This window comes from Ornithorhynchus anatinus, chromosome 20 (genome assembly GCF_004115215.2).
Source record: "Ornithorhynchus anatinus isolate Pmale09 chromosome 20, mOrnAna1.pri.v4, whole genome shotgun sequence".
NCBI classification, from domain to species: domain Eukaryota; kingdom Metazoa; phylum Chordata; class Mammalia; order Monotremata; family Ornithorhynchidae; genus Ornithorhynchus; species Ornithorhynchus anatinus.
Genome location: NC_041747.1, coordinates 10,875,897 through 10,890,381, shown reverse-complemented (window position 1 = coordinate 10,890,381; position 14,485 = coordinate 10,875,897). Strand labels below are relative to the sequence as shown.

The 14,485-nt window shown below is 44.3% G+C and overlaps 1 protein-coding gene across 1 annotated transcript in view; it reads left to right on the top strand.

Annotated features, from left to right (window-relative positions):
• The window catches only part of IRS2 (insulin receptor substrate 2), a 55,932-nt gene extending 41,810 nt beyond the window's left edge, over positions 1–14,122 (top strand). The window contains exon 3 of the mRNA XM_029047894.1: positions 14,055–14,122. The gene's annotated coding sequence lies outside the window, so the exon portion shown is untranslated. The remainder of the gene's footprint in view (positions 1–14,054) is intronic.
• Positions 14,123–14,485: the final 363 nt, after the last annotated feature.

Here is a 14,485-nt window from a genome sequence, read left to right as displayed (position 1 = left end):
CCTCTTCCTCTTTTTCCTCATATTTTTTTCTCCTCTTCCTGCTCCTCCGCTTTTCTTCTTCCTTCTCTCTTCTTCCCCTTTCTTTAAGAATTTGACAAGTGGATTTTTAAATTCATCCCATCCTGCTATTCTTAGAAAAATAAGATGACTGTCCACCTCACTGCTGCTGTCCTTGGTCATTTCTTTATTAGACAGGAATGTATTATTCCCATTTATGATTTTCTTCAGTTGTGTGAGTCAGGTCGGTCACAGCCTGTGTTCCGCATGGGGCTCACAGTCTTAACTTTTAAGTCCCTTAACTTTTCTGGGCCTCAGGTTCATCTGTAAAGTGGAGATTGAATACCCCTGTATTGTCCTTGTTAGACTGTGAGCCCCAGGTTGGGTCAGGGACAGAACAGTTAATTTCCTTAGTCAGTTTTGGGGCCTCTTATAGTTCGGCTCAGTTTTGCTTTTTCTCCACGATTTGCCTGGCGTTTCAGGGACGTGACTTCCTCTTTTTGGTCTTGTGCCTCCTGACCTGCCATCATTTCCCCTGTCCCCTTTAACTGCTGGAACCTGATTTCTTTACAGAAGCACAGCGTGTTCTCACACACTTTCCCCTAGTGGGTCTGCCTTATTCTGCAACCACCCTACCCTCCTTCCCCAGAGAGTTCAGGCAGCAGCTGAGGACTGGCTCCCCAGACTCCGCCATTCGCCCCGGCAACAAGGCGACAAGATGCGGATCACTTTTGCAGCAAGTTGCATCATGTGATGTCAGGAGTTGAACAAAAACAAAAATAGCTTCCCCTGGGAGAAGCCCAAACGAGACTCGATGAGACGTGGCCATTATCTCCCAGTTAAGCCAAGAGGGGTTTTTGCCCTTCTAACTCTCTCCTTGCCTTCAAAGCCTAATTGAAGGCACATCTCTACCAAGTGGCCTTCCCTGACTAAACCCCTCCTTTCCTCTTCTCCCACTCCCTTCTGAGTCACTCTGACTTGCTTCCTTTGTTCTTCCCCCTCCCAGCCCCACAGCACTTATGTACATATCTGTAATTTATTTACTAATTTCAATGTCTGTCTCCCGCTCCTCTAGACTGTAAACTCATTATGGGCAGGGAATGTGTCCGTTTATTGTTGTACTCTCACAAGCACTTAGTACAGTGCTCTGCACACAGTAAGAAATCAATGAATATGATTGAATGAATGAATGAATTCTCCCGCTGACTCTCTGAGTAGAATCCACTCCAGATAAACCTAGTTCTCCCACCACCAAATCTCATACCAGGGAGTAAGTCCACAAAAAAAGGTGTTGGCAAAAATCTCCACACTCATTTTTGGCACTCTCTGACACTTTCTGAGGGCTTATTAGTCACGGAAAGCCTCTTGGAGAGGTGTGTCTTCAATAAGGCTTTGAAGTGGGGGAGAGTGATTGTCTATCTCTGTAATTTCTGCATTCCGAATGACTGACAGCCCATGGCATCTTTTCAACATTCCTGTGAAGCTGATGCTCGCGTAGATATCTGAACATTAAGCCCTCACCTTGCTTGTAGATTCCTCCTGGGGAGTCGTTGGCCATACTGATATTAAGCACCGTTAAAAAGAGACTCGGTCAGCAAAAATATTTTTAAATGGCTAAATTATCTAATTGAGTCTTTTACTAGCAACCATCTCCTCCATTCCCTTTTCCCTGGGAAGATGATGGAACTTGATGGCTTTATGCATCTTTGTCTTCAGCCAGGAAGACATAATTCACATTCTTTGTTTCTCCACACAGAGGACATGACAAAGGAGAGCGTGCTTAAATAATTATGTCTAGCCACAGCTCGTTCTGTCTCATTTCCTGCATTGGGAATCTTGTAATTTTGAACTTAAAGCCACTGAACTGGACGGCACTGGGCCGTGTTGCTGGCGAGGGGCTGGGTAGGGGGAAGGGTGCAGGGGGTGCGGAGTAGAGGGAGTATGGAGGATGGAGATGTGGGGAGGGGAAGCAGAAGGCTTCTCTGTCGTATGAATTACAAGCAACTCACTGGTCTTAGAATAATGCAGCTAGGAACAACAGGGATTCTTGGGCAAAAGTGTTGTTGTGAATTATATTACTAGGTTTTCCAGAAAGGCTGAAGTAGAGGAGGGCTGTTGTTTGGGCTCTCTCTTAGGAAGACCCCCCCACCTAAGACCCCCACTCCAAATCAAGGAGGGAGCTGAGAGATGGCCAGCAGTGGAACCACTTGCTTTAAAGCCCTCCATCAGCTCGCCCTCTCATGCCTCACCTCACTCATCTACCACAGCCCAACCCACACACTTCACTCTTTTCATCCATTCATTTGATAGTATTTATTGAGCGCTTACTGTATTCAGAGCACTGTACTAAGTGCATGGGAAAGTACAATATAACAATAAACAGCTCCAGCTTACCCACTGTTCCCCGATTTCATCTGTCTCACCACCAACCCCATGCCCAGGTCTTCTCCACCACTCTCCCCACCTTCAAAGCCTTATTAAGGTCCCACCCTCTCCTAGAGGCCTTCCACAATTAAGGCCTCTTTTCCCCAGCTCCCTCACCCTTCTGTGTCATCTATGGATCTTGGATCTGTTCTCTTGGGTCATTTGGTATTCACCCCACCCTCAGCCCCACAGCACTTATGTCACATCCATAATTTATTTATTTCTATTAGTGTCTGTCACCCCCTCCAGACTGTATGCTCCTTATGGGCAGAGAACATGTCTACCAATTCTATCTTCCTCTCCTAAGTGCTTAGTACAGTGCTCTGCACACAGTAAGTTCTCAATAAATATCATTGAATGATTGATTATCAGGAGCTGATTGATTGATTCTCTGGCCTGGTTAGGGAGAAGAAATCCTCCAACTACAACTCAGCCCACACACTTTGCTCCTCTAATGCCAACTTCTCACTCTACCTCAATCTTGTTTATCTCGCCGTGACCTTTTGCCCAAATCTTGCCTCTGGCCTGGAACCCCATCCCCTTTCATATCTGACTCACAATTACTCTCCCTGCCTACAAAGCCTTATTGAAGATATATCTCAAAGAGACCTTCCTGACTAAGTCCTCCTATCCTTTTCTCCCACTCCCTTTTGCATCACCTTAACTTGCTCCCTTTATACATCGCCCCTCCCAGCCCCATGACACTTATGTACATATCTGTGATTTATTTATTTATATTATTGCCTTTATCCCCCACTAGACTTTAAGCTCATTGCAGGCAGAGAATGTGACTGTTATATTGTTGTATTGTACTCTCCCAAGCATTTAGTACAGTGCTGTGCACAGAGTAAGTGCTCGGTAAATACAATCGATGGATTGGCTGACTGAGAAGCAACAAGGCCCAGGGCTAAATATACACAGTCTCTCCACTCTTCCCGTTCCAGCCCAAGCCCCTCACTCAGTGTTTCAACCTTTTAAAGGCTTTTACAGCAGATACATGAGCAGCACCTAATTGATTGTCTCTGACAAAGATACATTTGCAAGAAACCACTGCTAGCACAGTACAAAGGCACATTTCCTGCCGAGAGCTCCAAGTCTAGCACTGATGGAATTTTTATTTCCTTCCCGTTTAGACCGTCGATTACGGTGGGCCCGACACTGGCTCTAGTGAGATGATGGTTTTAATTTTCTTCTTCCTAAGGGGAAGATTGCAAACTAAATTCCTGAATCGATGTCTTCGTGGTTAAGGCCCCTGAAGCTTAAAAATTCTGATGATGCATTTGTTTCGTTAGTTGTGGACAGGGAAACGTGTCTCTTCTATTGTTGGTTGGTACTCCCCTGCACGCTTAGTACAGTGCTCTGCATACAGTAAGCCCTCAATAAATACCACTGATTGGTTCATTTGTTTCCAGGTGGACTTCTCCTCACTGCTCTCCGTTTGTTTTATTTGTTTGTTTTACGATATGTGTTGAGCGCTTATTAAATATCAAGACAAGGACGGTCGAGCCAAAACAAGGACCGCCTGTCTAAAACCAGGCAAAGGCCCAATCAGCCAATCCATTCATTCATTCAGTCTTATTTACTGAGTGCTTAATGTGTGCAAAGTGCTATACTGAGCATTTGGGAGAGGACAATATAACAATAAACATGCACATTCCCTGCCCACAAGGAGCTCACAGTCTAGAAGAGGAGACAGACGTTAATATAAATAATCAATCGTACTTATTGAGCACTTGGAGCACCCTAGACACCAGCCAAACAAGGAGTTAGGCAGAAGCGATGCTCTCTATAGGGTGGCAGAAAGCTGAGCCAGATCAGGTCTGAAGAACCATTCTCTTTCTGTGTTGACTCCATTCTGAAGTGTGATATACTGTGACAGTTGACTTCTCAGTCCCACTGGGCTTCGCGAGGCTCTGCACTCCTCAAGACGAGCTGCCTCACTGATTTGACTGATGGCCGGGGAAGATGATATAAAGTGTAAATGAACCCTAACGGTTGCAGCTTTTTGCTGACTTGATTTTCCTGGCCGTTGATTTCAGAGACACGATAGGTATTGGTTTTTATTCAGCGGAGAAGCAGCGTGGCCTAGTGGATAGACCCCGGGCCTAGAAGTCAGAAGCACCTGGATTCTAATCCTGACTCCGCCACTTTTCTGCTGAGTGAACTTGGCCAAGTAACTTCATTCTCTGGGCCTCAGTTCCCTCATCTGCAAAATGGGGATTAGGACAGTGAGCCTCAGGTGGGACATAGATTGAGTCCAACTTGATTCGCTTGTATCTCCCCCAGCATTTAGGACAGTGCCTGGCATATAGTAAGCGCTTAACAAATACTATAATTATTACTATTATGATTATAATAATACTGGTAGTTGTGGAGCACTCGCTGATTGCAATGCACTGTATTCGATGCATAGGAAAATACAACAGAAATCCGAGCTAGTTCCCCTGCCCACAGGAAGCTTACACTCTAATTGGGGTGGCCTCTTCATCATCTATGCACTTAAATCAGTACCCTTTAAGCACTTGATATTCACCCCATCCTCAGCCCCAGACCACTTACGTACCAGTCCTTCAATCTGCCATTTCCCTTTTCTGCCATGTATTTATTTATTGATTGGTGGCATTTAAGTGCTGACTATAGGCCAGGCCCTGTACTAAACTCTGGGGTAGATCCAAGATCAGCAGACTGGCCATAAGGGGCTCACAGTCTTAATTCTCATTTTACCAATGAGGTAACTACAGTATAGAGAAGTTAAGTGACTTCCCCGAGGTCCCAAAGCAGACTTGTGGGGGGGGGCAGAGCTGGAATTAGAATCCAGATCCTCCGACTCCCAAATGCTCCGAACACAAGTGTTTCTTCTGAGGCTCTGAAATCTATATAGCATTGCCAACCCTAGGAGAATCGGCTGGAAACTATTAAGCAGTAATTAAGTAGTTAAAGGGAGCTTTTCATTTTGTAAAAAGTTTAACGGGTGGGCTAGATTAAAGAAACCAGCAGGCTAAATCAACAGTCTTTTCTTTCTATTAGCTGACCTTGCAGGCCAGTAAATTCATCCTGTATTTTTCCAATGCTGCCAATTTTCAGCAAACAGGAAACTAATCACGTACAATGACTACCTTCCTGTAGTCAGTTCCTAAATAGAGTCAAATGGGTTTGGTGGTTAAAGCGTGTCCCAGCATTCCCTGGGAAAAATTGCTCCGGCGGCTTCTTGCTGTTTTTGACTTTGACAATGTGATTATGCACTCCTCTGGCTGCATGGCACTTGAACAGTCATTTTTTAAAAAGTCCCCGAATACCACAGTGGTTTTGAACATGAAGCTACATGTTAAATAACGATTTTATATGTGTGAGAAACATAGGAGTCCTTGTGATTTTTTTAGGGGTAGGACCCTTCATACGTAATTTCTGCATTAAGGCTGTGGTCAAGAAGGCTTATCGTTTTGTGAATTTTGTTGGTAATGACGAAAGGTTTAGAGAAACAGCATGGCCGCGCTGAGCAGCCTAGTGGAAAGAGTGTCAGGAGACCCGGATTCTAGTCCTTGCTCTGCACCTTGCCTGCTGTTTGACCTCAGGCAAATCAGTCCACTTCTGGATGCCTCAGTTTCCTCATCTGTAAAATGGAAATTAAATACTTATCTCTCTTCTTTTGACTGTGAGCTCCGTGAGGGAGAAAGATGTGTCCGATTTGATTATCTTGTATCTACTCCCAAGCCTGGAACATAGTAAGCGCTTACCAAAAGTCACAATTATTGCATCATTATTTAGATGGAATTGCAGTGCCCTCATAGCTTTGAAAAAGAATGTGTTGCTATACACAAAGGTCACCTCAAGAGACTTTGTGCCTGCTCATTTTATGAAGAATATTCCTTAATATTCCAGTACTTGTTAAGCATTTATTACATCATGCACTGTACTAAGAAGTGTTGTTGTTATTAAGTTACAATAATAATAATAAGCACTTCCTATGCATCAAGCACTGTTCTAAGCGCTGGGGTAGATACCAAGTTAATCAGGTTTGATACAGTCCCAGTCCCACATGGGGCTCACAGGCTAAGTAGGAGGAGAACAGGTTTTGAATCCCCATTTTACAGCTGAGGAAACTGAGGCCCAGAGAAGTTAAATGATTTGCCCAAGGTCACACAGCAAGCAATTAGCAGAGCCAGGATTAGAATCCAGTTCCTCTGATTCCCAGGCCCATGCTCTTTCCACTAGGCCACGCTGCTTCTCCAAGTTATGAGCTCCTTGTGGGACTGTCGCATGCTATATCAATGCCCGGATACTAGAACAATGATCTGGGCTCTCAGTGCATGGATCATACCATGATTGTAGTAATGATAGCATTTGTTAAGCACTTAGTATGTGCCAAGCACTGTGCCAAGCCCTAGGGTCGAAAAGAAACACTTGGAGAGTCAGTCCCTATCTAACAGTCTAAGTGGGAGGGAGAGCAAGTATTCTCTCCCCATTTTACGTGCATAAAAACTGAAACATGGAGAGAGTAAATGACTTACTCAAGGTCACATAGGCAGAGTCAGAATTAGAACCTGACTTTCAGTCCCTTGCTCTTTCCATTAGGCAGCACCACCTCCCTGAAATTGCCATTTCCACTCCTTAGCAATTGTGATCTTTTTATCATCTTGAAAAAACAAACTCCCCAGAACAGCTCATTCTTTACCACCACAGAATGTGAGGCTGATCCTTACATTGATTCTATTAGTTACTTTCTGTATTGATTAGCCACAAATGGACTAGAGAATCTTCCTGTTTCCATTTGCAGAGCAGCTCTTGAGGTGTAATTAAAAAAAAAACAAAACTAATGTGAAAAGATATAGATTCTTTCTAGCAAATTCTCCTTTCTGGGTAGAAGTTCTAGATCTGATTTACTTCTCTGGCATAACGTCTTAAACACACGAGCCTTCACGGTCTTTAGGGATGCAGTGAAATATTTTGTTTTCCTTAAGTCAGGGAATATTTCCGCTAATTCTATTGTATTCTCCCGAAGGGTTAGTACAGTGCTCTGCACATAGTAAGCATTCAATAAATACCATTGATTGTTTGATTTTCTTGGTCAGGTCCAGATAACCTGCTAAGTTATGCCATGGATGCATTCTTCAAAGAATCAATCATTCAGTGGTATGTATTGAAAACTTACTAGATACAGAACCCTGAACTAAGTGCTTGGGAGAGTACACTGCAACAGAATTAACGGTCACGTTCCTTGCTCATAACAAACTTACAGTCTAGGGGTATGTTGATGTGCTTTTCAGAGCAATGTCTCTGGAAGCCGTGTGTCTAGTGGGTATAGCACAGGAGTCAGAGGACCTGGGTGACTCCTCCACCTGCCTGCTGTGTGGCCTAGGACAAGTCAATCTACTTCTCTGTGCCTCAGATCTCTCATCTACAAAATGGGGATTCAATGTCTGTTCTTCCTTGGACTGTGAGCCACATGCTGGACAGGGACTGTGTCCAACCTGATTAACTTGTGGATACCCCAGTGCTTAGAACAGTGCTTGGCACATAGTAAGCACTTAACAAATAGAGAAGCAGCATGGCTCAGTGGAAAGAGCACGGGCTTTGGAGTCAGAGGTCATGAGTTTGAATCCCAGCTCTGCCACTTGTTAGCTGTGTGACTGTGGGCAAGTCACTTAACTTCTCTGTGCCTCAGTTACCTCATCTGCAAAATGGGGATTAAGACTGTGAGCCCCACGTGGGACAACCTGATTCCCCTGTGTCTACCCCAGTGCTTAGAATAGTGCTCTGCATATAGTAAGTGCTTAACAAATACCAACATTATTATTATTATTATTAACAAATAATAATGATGATGATGATGGGGGTAACTTCCTAATATCTGTTTCCCCCTCTAGACTGTGGGGCAGGAAATATGTCTGTTTATCCCCATATTGTACTCTCCCAGTGCTTAGTACAGTACCTTGCACACATTAAGCGCTCAGTAAATACAATCGACTGTCACATGTGCACTTGAGTCTTCCCACCTAAACACTTAAGTAATCCCTCCCACCAGCTCCTCCTCTCCCCCTCAGCACATTATAGAAATATTTTTAAACCCAGTCTCTTCCCCTCCCTGTTTTTTTATTTTAAAGTCGATCTCCCCTGCTAGATGGTAAATTCTTCGAGGGCAGGGATTATGTCTATTAACTTTATTACGTTCTCCCAAGCATTTAGTGCATAACGCTGCACAGTGTAAGCGCTCCATAAATACCACTGGTTACTGAGTTGGGGTGGAGGGGTGGGATTGCCTGGGAGCCACAGAATCGGAATGGAGTGGAAGCAGGAAGCTGGCATAGGAATCCCTCCTAGACTGGAAACTCACGGTGGACATTGTACTGTCCCAGGCGCTAAGTGATGTGCTCTGCACATAGTGAACACTCGACGAATACCATTGATCGATTGATGGATTGAGGAATGAGTTTACAGTCCAGGCGAGACCCATATACAACAGGGACCATTTCCAAACTGATTAACTTGTATCTGCCCCAGAGCTTAGAACGGTGCTCGGCAACATACTAAGCACTTAATTATTATCGTTAGAAGCAACATCGAGAATGGAATTGGGGGAATCGCAGCTGGGGATCCGGGCTGCAACAATGATATTCTCGCTGATAACGGGAGCCTGTAAAGATGGTTCCAAGAGCAGTATCTTCTGTCTTCACGCTGCCAGGAAGAAAATGTTGCCTTTGCTTTCCTAGGGATTTGCTTTGAGGATTTCTGGACTTGTAGTTTACCCATCCAGGAAGATGAACAGCCTTTAATCCGCTTTGACCCAGAGAGCAAATACACCACTTTCTCCACTAACCTATATCGGTACATACCGACTTAGATTTGCATATGTAAACGTAGACGTGAGTGGAGTCAGGGATGGGCATTGTTTCCATCCTTGGGTAATCCAACATATGGAAAACACTCAATTTTCCCTCGCTTGCTTTCGATTCTGACTGGAAATACTTCCTTTTTTTTTTTAATGGGATCTGTTAAGGGCTTAGTATGTTCCGGGCACTGTACTAAGCTCTGGAGTAGATACAAGGTTGGACACCGTCCATGTCCCACATGGACTCACATTCTTAATCTCTATTTTACAGATAAGGAAAATGAGGCACAGATAAACGAACTGACTTGCCCAAGGTCATGCAGCAAACAAGATGCGGAGCTGGGATCAAAACCCAGGTCCTTCTGACTCCCAGGCCTATGCTCTACCCACTAGACCACACTGCTTTTCCCCTTACAGCCTTCTTGTTGCCTGTGTCGGAAATCCATGGAAATCCTCCTCACCCTCAATGTAGCTAGGACCGGAGTCCTGCCAGATCACACATCCGACACCCTCAGCAATGGGGGAATAATTTACTTTCCCGTTCTTCCTCTCCCTTAGGTGGTGATCCCCGTATGGTATAGGAACTCTGTCCGACCTGATTAACTTGCATCCACCCCAGAGCTTAGCACAGGGCAGTGCTTAACAAAAATCGATATAATATCAATAATAATAATAATTCTGCTCTACTCCCCCAAGGGCTAAGTACAGTGCCCTACACTCAGTGTTCGATAAATGCTATTGACTGATGAATTGATTTCCCTCTTCAGTGGGTCAGCAGTGAAACCACTCAGCTACAGGTTCCGGGAAAACAGGAAGGGCATTTTAGGCGTGGAGAGGCAGAGGGGTTGGGGTGGGAGTTCGCCTTTCTGTCATTGCCATGGCAATAAGGGGTGGGGGCCCTTCCAGGCTCAGCATCAGGGACCGGCGCTGCCCTGGGCATCAGATGTTGTCCATGCCCTCGCCCCCTGGGAGAAACGCTTTGTATTTGATCTACTATTACTGCTGCCTCTGGGCAGAGTCAGAAGGAAGCCCTCCTGTCAGATCCAAGAGCCAAGTGACACAAGGAGGGCAAAAGGAAGCATCCGAAGACTGGCTCTGTCCCTTCTCAGAAGTCTGGGAGCTGCTAAACCGGGCAGTGCCACCCTTCAGCCCTTGAGGCCCCCAGGCCCTGGTGCTGTATCGGTCTTTTACGTTGCAGACAAGGGGTGGGGAGTGCTTCTTTCCCTCCCAAACCTTGGGGGTTCTGCTTCCCAACAAGTCCCAGGCTTCTAATCCCAGTTCTGCCACTCATCTGCAGGGCAAGTTATTTATTTTTTTTTAAATGGTATTTGTTAAGCGCTTACTATGTGCCAGACACAGTGTCCAACCTGATTAGCTTGTTTCATTCATTCATTCATTCAATAGTATTTATTGAGCACTTACTATGTGCAGAGCACTGTACTAAGCTCTTGGGATGAACAAGTCGGCAACAGATAGAGACGGTCCCTGCCGTTTGATGGGCTTACAGTCTAATTGGGGGCTTACAGTCTAATTGTATCTACCCCAGTGCTTACAGCAGTGCTTGACACATAGTGAGCGCTTAACGAATACCACTATTATTATTACCAAGTCCTGGGGTAGATACCAGCTAATCAGGTTGGACATAGCCCATGTCTCACATGGAGCTCACAGTCTTCATCCCCCATTTTGCAGATGATGTCACTGAGGCCCAGTGAAGTGACTTGCCCAAGGCCTCACGGCCAACAAGTGGTGGAGCGGGGATTAGATCCAGCTCCTTCTGACTCCCAAGCCCGTGTTCTATCCACTAGGTCACCCTGCTCATTTCACTTCTCTGTGCCTCAGTTACCTCAATTGGAAAATGAGTATTAAGACTGTGAGCCGCATGTGGAGCAGGGACTGTGTCTGACCCAATTATCTTGGATTTACTCCAGCGCTTGTTACAGTGCCTGGCACAGAGTAAGCACTTTGCAAATACCATAAAATAAAAAGGCACCAGTTCATCATCACTGAAGCCAAAGGGGGTAAATTGGCCTGACTAGTCACAGTCATTCCACAGGGGAATACCCACACCCGCCCACAAACACACACACACATACACACACCTACAAACATACACCCACAGACACATACACAAACACCCCCCCCCCGCCGCCCCTTGCCCCCAAAGCCTGACCTTCCATAAACACATCTTTAATACCTTACACACTTACCTTTCCCACAACTTCTAGAAGCCATGGGTGTTTACCTCTTTGAGGTTTTTCAGCTCTCTGCCCTCATAAAACACTTTCTTTATTATCTCTGCCTTTTTCAACGGAGCAGCCAGTTTAATAGGAGCCGACAAGAACAGAACACTTTGTCCTAAGTGAAACCCTACCAAAGAACTCGATTACAACATTGTCCTCATCATTATCACTTTCTGGGATTACTGAGTTCCTGCTGGGTATGTTTTTCCAATGGATTGCTTAACCCTTCTGGACCATGAGGGTGTGTTTTTACAGCAGGTTTTACCTCACGATACAGGATTGGTTTTGTACCCTCAAAATGCGTCCGTGTCACCGGTGGGGGTATGTTTCCCCTTGGACCACGTGCTACATGCTAGATTGTAAACTCGCCTCTAGACTGTAAGCTCATTATGGGCAGGGAACGTATCTACCAAGTCTGTTGTATTGTACTCTCCCAAGCGCTTAGTACAATGTTCTGCACACAGTAGGTACTCAGTAAATATGCGTGATTGATTAAATGGAAAGGCAAAAGTTCCTTTTGGGCAGGGAACGTATCTACCAATTCTGTTGTACTGTACTCTGCCAAGCGCTTAGTACAGCATTCTGCACACAGTAGATAATAAATATCATTAATTACAAGGAAGGGCAAAAGCTTATTGTGCACAGGGAATACGCCTACCCACTCTTTTATATTGTTATACTGTACTCTCCCAAGCCCTCCCAGGGTCACACCTGGAGAGTTTCCAGTCTTCTACCAGTCTCGTCTATGAGAGGGAGAGTCAAGCAGAGGCCTGCCCGTTCCACTCCTAGCTTGGGCAGTGGCTAGCCAGTGGCAGGCAATCTGCTACAAGTCAAAACTCTCCTGGGCTGGGCAGCAGTTGCCCAGGAGAGAGTCGAGGGCAGAGACTCAAGTTTACTGCACAAAAGGTGGCAATTGTCAACCACTTCTGGATTTTTACCGAGAAAACTCCATGGATACAGTGCCAAAATGATTGCAGATAGAGGTGGGGCGTTCTGGGAGAGATGTGGCCGTGTTGTCACTGTGGGTCAGAGACGACTCGACCACGTGAGACAAGACTCTTCCGAGCGCTTAGTACAATGGTCTGAACACAGTAAACATTCAATAAATTCGATCGACCATTTGATTTAAAGAAGCATTTTAGGGACCCAATAAAAAAGCTTCAGAAATATCACATCCCAGTGGAAAACTTGATCCAGCAATGCTGGGATGTTATGGATGTTGCTCTGATGCTGATGGTTTGACTAGTTCCATGACCACATTGGCTTTAATCCTGTCTTGCCACTTAACATTAAACAGAAGCATACAATGTGTGAGTCCATGTAAGTACCCATAGATACAAGCCTAAATTCACACCCCCGCATAAAAGCTCCCGTTACTTCGAATCAATTGGTTTCAAGTGATCAGTACAACACATTTACCTCAAGCCCATATTACTAATTTCCAGATGTTTGCCAATAATGTAAGTAAACCAAGGGCCTCCATTTCCAAACAATTAAACTCAATCGCTTTACAACTTACAAGAGTTGGAAAAAGCTACATTATTCGGGTTTTGGCAAAAGCACTAAGTCAAATATGCTCTGTTTACTGCATAACAATTTGCTAGCAAGATGTAAGCAATGCAATTTGAGTCCTTTTTTGGGGTCTTAATGAGGAAAGAAGCATTTTAAATAAAATTCAATCTATTTCTACAATATGTCACAGCTGGGGTGATCATTCCTCTCTGTAACACTCTCAAGCATGCAAACACTCCCAATCCAAATGTCAGCTATGCTGCACTCAGTAACACCCAAGCACTCCGTGAGTCCAAATGCCAGTTATGTCCAAACACATAAGAACTCTACATGTTAGTTCAGATGCACTCCCAAACATGTATGCATTCCATGTTTCGATATGGCAGCTCAGGTGCACTCTCGAACACACATGCGTTCCACGTGTCTTTATTTCAGTTCAGACACACTCTTGAACACGTATTCATTCCACGTGTCGGTTGTCAGCAAAGGCATACTCTTGAACATGCATGCACCTCATGTGCTTGTATGTCTTTCAGAGGATTAGTAGAGTGTTCCACACATTATAAGCACTCAATTAATACCAGTGATTGATTTATTTATTACTGGCAGCTGCTTGGGTATCTTGCTAATATCTGTGTTCATCCCCCTCAATCAATATTATATATTGACCACTTACTACATGCAGAGCACTGTACTAAGCGCTTGGGTGAGTACAATAGAGCAGAGTTCTATTTATAAATTTTTATATTTAAAAATCCTACACACGGATGACTAATTACATATAGATACACACATATATGTATATGAATATACATATATCTGTACATGTTCCTGAAACATCACCACTATCAATGGTATTTATTGAATGCTTCTTTACTATGAGCAAGAGCACTGTACTAAACACTTGGGAGAAAACAAGACAACTGAGTTGGTAAATACATTCCCTGCCCACAAGAAACTTACAATCCAGAGAGGGAGATGGACATTAATATAAATAAATAATTTATAATATATTTAAAACACCCAACATGATTATGTTCCTTTTTTTTTAGGATTTGAAGCAATGGTTTGTGGAAGAAAAAGGGACACTGCAAACTGCTTACTTTTGGCTGCATTTCAGGTAATTCTTCTCTGCCTGACCCTTGAGTCTCTCTGACACTGTTGAATCTCTGTCTTTTAAAAAGTGTTCTATATTTTCCAGGATCCAGGGTGTGCTGCCTTTTGTCTATACTTGCTTTGAAGCTCCTTTCAGCTCACTGGGGCAACAAAAGAAAATTTCATTTTGAAAAAAAAAGAGGTCATTCTCCCAGAAAGAAACTTCGCTTAGTCTTATATTCATATTTATATGAATGTAAATATATATGTAAAAAGTAGCAGCATGGCCTAGTGGCCTGGGAGTTGGAAGGACCTGGCTTCTAATCCCATCTCCACTACCTGACTGCTGTGTGACTTTGGACAGATGACTTCACTTTTCTGGGCCTCA